This window comes from Myotis davidii, unplaced genomic scaffold (assembly GCF_000327345.1).
Source record: "Myotis davidii unplaced genomic scaffold, ASM32734v1 scaffold875, whole genome shotgun sequence".
Lineage (NCBI taxonomy): Eukaryota > Metazoa > Chordata > Mammalia > Chiroptera > Vespertilionidae > Myotis > Myotis davidii.
This window is the reverse complement of record NW_006286244.1, coordinates 1584207-1591208: the sequence shown is the minus strand read 5'-3', so window position 1 is coordinate 1591208 and position 7002 is coordinate 1584207. Positions and strand designations below refer to the sequence as shown.

General features: G+C 54.1%; 1 long non-coding RNA gene across 1 annotated transcript in view; it reads right to left on the bottom strand.

Moving 5' to 3' along the window:
* Positions 1–3255: 3255 nt before the first annotated feature.
* The window catches only part of LOC102761659, a 9562-nt gene continuing 5815 nt past the window's right edge, over positions 3256–7002 (bottom strand). The window contains exons 2-3 of the long non-coding RNA XR_435346.2: positions 5744–5837; positions 3256–3718 (exon numbers count right to left, since the gene is read on the bottom strand). This is a non-coding gene — a long non-coding RNA (uncharacterized LOC102761659). The remainder of the gene's footprint in view (positions 3719–5743; positions 5838–7002) is intronic.

Genomic DNA, 7002 nt, shown 5'->3' with positions numbered 1-7002 from the left:
CACAGAAACTCCTGCAAAAACCCCAAACAGCTTCCATATCCATAAAAAAAATCCAGGCACGTTGTCGACACGCCGCTGGAAACCAGAGAGAAAGAGAAATAGCTTCAAGGAAAAAAAAATCAAAGTGCTGTCACACGGTAAGATCTGGTTGCTATTTCACTGGAGCGGGGGAAGCGAAGACAGTGGGGCGACAGTGAGAAGCGCCAGGTCGCCGTCAGCCCCAGTGCCTCACTCAGGGACAGGACCCTTCAAGAGTGAACGTGAAATAAAGATGTTTTCAGACGGAGAAAAAAAAAGAAGACTGAATTCGCCGCCGGCAAACGGGCACTGAGAGAGAGAGAGAGAGAGAGACACGCAGACATACGCAGACGGCGAACTGGGAAAACAATCGCAGGCGGGACACAGAAACATACACATGTGGACAGATCTGAACCCACGGACGGCCTGAGACAGAGAAAGCAGTCCCGTGGAGTTTACACGTCAACCACGGGACGCACGAGCATGAGGGCAGAGGAGCGTGGGCAGAGGGCAGAGGGTTGGGTCTGCCCGCTGTGCGGGAAATAGCACAAGTGCTCATTGATCTTAGGGTCTGATAAGCCAGGAATGCAACGAGCTGATAGAAGGGCAATATTTATTACTTATTTATTTTTTAAAATATGTTTTTATTTATTTCAGAGAGAGAGCGAGAGATAGAAACATCAATGATGAGAGACAATCATTGATCGGCTGCCTCCTGCACGCCCTCTCCTGGGGCGATCAAGCCCGCAACCCAGGCATGTGCCTTTGACCGGAATCGAACCCGGGACCCTTCAGTGTGTGGGGCGACACTCTATCCACTGAGCCACCCTGGCCAGGGCCTGCGTCTGCTGTTTTCCCCGATTCCTCTCCCCTAAAAATAAGACTCTGAGCCCCATAATCGCTGCCTTCGCTGAGGCGTCCCTCCACGGGGCTGCGTTTATGTTAACTTTTTCTTGGCCTCAGCAATGTTTATTCTTCCCGAGTCCCGAGGAGAAGCTGGCTGTGTCTTTCCCCACAGCCCTTAATCCTGATGAGCCCCTCTTTTCAAACAGTTGACGTCAACCCTGCCTTTCTGGCGAGACTCCACAGCACAGCCCAGGACTGAAATGCCGGCCCTCAAGTTGGAATTTTGTAAAACAAAAATAAAATAAAAAAATATATATATATATAAAATAGAGAGGGGGGTGCATGCGAGGAGCTCTCTGTGCTTCCTACTCCATTTTCCTGGAAACCTAAACTGCCTAACCTTCCTCTCTGAAATCAATAATAATAATATTAATAATAATAATAAACTTTATATATCTATAGTTTTAAAAAGAATGGGGTTCTAGGGCTTATACTCTGAGGACAGGATGCCCTGGCAGCCAACTGACTCTGGGGGGGTGGGGGGGCTTTAATTTAGCCTCAGCCCCACACAAACGGAAGGCGTCCCAGCTGCTCCTTTAACACATGCAAATGCACCGACAGTAGCTGGCACTAAAATTAAACCCACCTCAAACGCACCCCACCAGGGGAGGACTGTTCAAACATCTGCTTGGATAAACTCCCTATTTCAAACACTGAAAAAAAAAATTACATATGTATAGTTTGGGGAACTTTTAAGGGACTTGCGAGAGAGCACGCCTGACGGGCCGTCAGACAGCACGCCGTCCGCTCTCGGCTCTCACCGGACAAGCCGCAGCAGGGACATGGGCCCTGACACCGAACGGAGAAACGAGACTCACACCATCTCAGGGGAACGTGACCAAGCCGGGGAGCCCGGCCCCAGGGAGGGGTTCTGCGCCCCATTCGGCTGGGACTTCACCCCCGTCCTGAGTTAGGGCCCAGGCCCCTCTCCACACTCACACGGACCCTTTCAGCTCTAGGTCACTGCTCCTCATCACCAGGCACGCTGTGGCCACCGCAGGACCTCGGGTCGCTCTCCGTGCAATGGGGACGCCCTCCGTGCCCAGCAGCATGTGAGGGCGGCATGAACGGGCCGGGGCGTGGGGCGCAGGGGAGGCGGGTGGCACAGTCCGGGTGCCACGTGCCCTGGAGGGAGGGTGGTGGGGGTGCATGCACCTGGGACCCGTGGGGACTGAAACCCCAGGGCCCACGCACGGCCCCTGAGCCTCAGCAGACGCACCCCTCGCTCCCCTCCGTGATGGCGAGTGACTCTCACAGGAACTGGCCAGCACCCAGGCACCTGTCAGGCCCCGCGTGTGGCTCCTTCCCCTGACCACAACCGGCCGGCTAAGGGTCCCGGGAACCGTCTCCCGGGAGAAGATCCCAACCAGCAAGACTCAGAGGCAGAGAGAGGGTAGCACTTTCCCACGGTGACACGGCTCAGGACAGATGCCTGGAGACCTCCCGAGCTGAGTCTGTGAAACGCGGGTGCCCTCCACCCACAGGTGCCCGATCCCCAGAGAGGGACGCGGACAAGAGCTGCTCCCGTCAGACCTCAGGCTGGTGGCAGAGAGAGTGTGTGTCTCCCCGTCTGGGCTCTTTGCTGCCCTGCTAGTCTCTAGACCAGCAGTTCTCAACCTTCCCAAGGCCGCGACCCTTTCATACAGTTCCTCATGTTGTGGTGACCCCCAATGTCATTGTTACAAATTGAACATCATGAAAGCACAGTGATTCATCGCAAAAACAATATGTCATTATATACGTGTTTTCCGATGGTCTTAGGCGACCCCTGTGAAAGGGTCGTTCGACCCCCAAAGGGCTCGCGACCCACAGGTTGAGAACCGCTTATCTAGACCTTTTCCAACGCGAACTGTCCCAATAAGCAAGAATTTACGTTTTTTTCCTTCCCACAGGGCTGGGAAGAATGGACAATTACGGCTCTAGCTCAGTGGTGGCGAACCTGTGACACGCGTGTCAGAGGTGACATGTGAACTCATTTTTTTGGTTGATTTTTCTTTGTTAAATGGCATTTAAATCTATAAAATAAATAACAAAAATAGAAGTCTTTGTTTTACTATGGTTGCAAAGATCAAAAAATTTCTGTATGTGACACGGCAGCCCTGGCTGGTGTGGCTCCGTGGATAGAGCATCAGCCTGAAGGAATGAAGGGTCCCGGATTCGATTTCCGGCCAAGGGCACAGGCCTGGGTTGGGGGCTCCATCCCCAGTGTGGGGCGTGCAAGAGGCAGCCGATCCATGCTTCTCTCTCATCATGGATGTTTCTCTCTCTCTCTCCCTTCCTCTCTGAATTCAATACAATATATATATTTTTAAAAAGGAATGGAAAATTATGCTTGTTTTGTGAGTATATTTTAACACAACTTTCTCCTGCCGGTTCCCACGTGCCGGCCAGCAACCCAGCCTCCAGGTCCGGCCACGGGCACCTGGACTAGAATCCGGCCCCGCCCGGGTCCTCGCTCCTGCGGGGGCAGGTCCACTGCCACGCGCCTCCGAGTCGGTCCACGCTGACTGCCCAGCGAAGACACCACAGTGTTCCGTTTCCCAGGGCGGCCGCCACGGTGAGCGTCGCCGCAGGGACAGCCACTGCCCGGGTGGGGCCGTGGGAAGCAGGCGGCCCAGGTCACACCCACTCGGTACTCACTGGTCGTGCCTGGTGTCGGGGATGGCCCTGTCCATCCGCAGTTTGTCGCTCTCCACTTGGTTGAACTTGTTGCGGGCGTAGGGGTCCTGCCCGGAGCGGACCATGGTCCCCCCGACGTACGCTTCCTGGTTGAAGTCTCGCCACCGCACTTTGCCTGTGAGGAGCAGAGCAGAGGGCGTGGGACGGGGCACAGAGACCAGTGGGAGGGCGCACCCCGGGGACAGTGCCACATCCAGGATCAGCGCCCAGCCCGGCCAGCCGGCGTGGCTCAGTGGCTGAGCATCAACCTACGAGCCAGGAGGTCAGGGTTCGATTCCCGGTCAAGGGCACGTGCCCGGGTTGCAGGCTCCAAACCCAGTGCGGGGCGATGAAACCCAGCCGATCCATGATTCTCTCTTATCATGGATGTTTCTCTCTCTCTCGCCCCTCTCCCCGCCTCTCTGACATCAATACAAATATATTTTAAAAACAAATAAAGGAACAATAATGCAAATCTATGAAAACGAACCTTCCAAGGATTAACACCACGAAACACGTGGACACGCAAGTGCTCAGAGTCACACACATGGGTCTCAGATTGGAGACCTCTTGGGCCCTGACAGATGCCCCCTCAGGAGGGCAGACACCTGCCACCCCCCGCAGGTGGACCAGGGCAGGGAATGCCTTGGCCGGGGCGGGTCCCACGGGGCCGGGACAGCAGAAGACTCACAATTCTGCACTGGCCTCCTGACTGAACTACACGTCTTCCCTCCAACCCTCCGGGGAAGACGGGCTTAATGAACTGCAAACCCCGTGGACAAGGAGCAGCCGCTTCTGGGAAAGTGGCAGAAGGGAAATTTTTTTTAAGAGAATATATTTTAAATCAAAGGACAAAGCTCTCAGATTTATTTATGGCCTCCTGGTCGGCGGCCAATTGAATGCCATTTCACTATGCTTAAAAGGGAAAAAAAAATCCCCGATATTCTCCCTCTAAAAGGTCATTAGGCGACAGCATGAAACAGACGCCAGGATGACAAACAAATATATCCATTTAAATGACGGGGGCCGCAAAGATCGTTATGTGTCACGGGCGAGATAGGGAGAACTTCGCTCCCCCGTGAGAAACTGTCTTCTGAAAGAAGGATCCTGCCCAATTCTTTTTTTTTTTTAATTGTCACCTGAGGCCTTTTTCCATTGATTTTTAGAGAGCGTGAAAGGGAGGGAGGAGGGGATGAGAGAGAGAAACATTGATGCGAGAGAGACACACCTACTGGTTGCCTCGCACATGTACCCTGACCCCGGCAGGGGATCCAGCTTGCAACCGAGGTACATGCCCTTGACTGGGAATCGAACCCGTGACCCTTCGATCTGAGGGCGGACGCTCTAACCATTGAGACAAACTGGCCAGGGCCACAGTTCATTTTTAAGGATGAAAAAAAAAAATAGAAAATTTAAAAAGTGGCTAAAAACTATTTAATAGAAAATATAAGAAAATAAAAAACATGGATGTTACGGGTTAAATACGCTCAATGTATATATAAAATTATTTGTGCCATCAAAATAACTTAAAAAAACACCATGACACGGTCTGGCTTGCATCGCGAGGTGCACACCTGGCTTGAAATCAAGGAGTAGCCAGCCCTTTCCTTTCTAAAGTTTAAAGGGAAGCGCTGCGTTTTCCTCTGTGTGTGACGTGTCTAAATGTCGTTGTCGGCCAGGCGCCAGCGTGGCTCAGTGGTTGAGCGTCGGCCTATGAACCAGGAGGTCACGGTTCGATTCCCGTGCCTGGGTGGCGGGCTCCATCCCCAGTGTGGGGCGTGCAGGAGGCAGCCGGTCCATGATTCTCTCTCATCACGGATGTTTCTCTCTCTCTCCCCCTCTCCCTTCCTCTCTGAAATCAATAAAAATATGTATTTTAAAACGCTGTGACTTGGTACATACCATCCTATGTTTTTTATTTCATTCTACTTTTCCTTTCAACAGATTTTGGTCACCTCCCGGCAGACGCACTTCACCGCCCACTGATGGGCCCGAAGGAAGTCGGCAAACCCCGCTCTCTGCCTGCCCCGTGAAGCCCAGACTCCACCCCACAGGCCCCATGCTCCCCTGCCACCTCCGGCTCATTCCCAGCTGGTGGCAAACGGACTTCCTGACCCCCAGCCGCCCGCCGGAGGCTGGCCGGGCCCCGGTGCGGCCGTACCTGGAGGGAGGGTCTCCACGCTCTGTCCTCTCTCTTCCATGTTGCTGTGGTGCAGGTCTTTCTTCTTAATCGGGTCAATGTCATTCCAGTCCTCCTGGGGGAACACAGACACCCAGTGAGTCACAGGTTCCTCAAGCACAACTCCGTCCTCCAGGCCCCCACACACGGAGTCCCGGGAGGCCCATGGCCCTGGGGACATGATCATGAGACGCACGCCATCTCATCTCCTCCATCTCCGGGACCTGCATCCCGACAACCTCTCCGCGGGTAGAGGTGCAAGGGGAGAAAGTGTGGGAATAGCTGTTCTAAGAGAGGATTCGCAGTTCTCCCTTCATTTTATAATCGTCCTAGAGGCCCGATGCACGAATTCGTGCACCAGTGGGGTTCTTCGGCCTGGCCTGCGGGATCGGGCCGAAACCGGCTCTCTGACATCCCCCTGAGGTCCCAGATGTGTCCGTCTGTCTTGCTCAGTCCTGATCGGCCGGACCCCAGCAGCAAGCTAACCTACCAGTCGGAGCATCTGCCCCCTGGTGGTCAGCACACGTCATAGCGAGCAGTTGAGCGGCCTTAGCCTATCATTAGCATATTCACTCTGATTGGCTGAACGGCTGACTGGACAACCAGACACTTAGCATATTAGGCTTTTATTACATAGGATTGTGTATCCATGGGACAGAAATACTCTGCACAATTCCAGGGCTTTGAGGGTCTGTGGGAGTTGGGGAAGGGAGGAGGGAAAGTGGATTAAGGAAAAGAATTCAGTGTGCTTCAATTAAAACCATTAACATCAGGGCAGCTCTGCAGACATCTCTGATGGCTTCAAGGACGCCCTCAGACCACCATGTCCCCAGGGCCCTCCTCAAAGGCGGTGAGATGCTTTAATTCCACCGAGTAACAGCAGGGGGGAGGGCCAGGACCCCCGGAGCCCTCTTAGGACCGCCAACGGACGCATCTGCACATGAAGGGCTTGCTGTGAACCCGGAATAAGATACAAGCTCTGGAAGATTTATCCAAGTCGTCTGCCCAAACCACCGACTCTATCAACACGAAATCCGAGTAAACAACAAGGGCCTGAGCACCGAGCGTGCGCTCTTCTCCCATCTCTCGGAGTCTGACTCCCGCGGACACAGGAGCAGCTAAAAGGTTTCTGTCTACAGCCCAAGTCGGAGCTACCCCGCGGCTGGTCACGCGCCCACACAGGCCTCTGGGAGCCCAGTGCCGGCGACCGGCCGTCTCCCCGAGCAGGTGCACAGGATGGG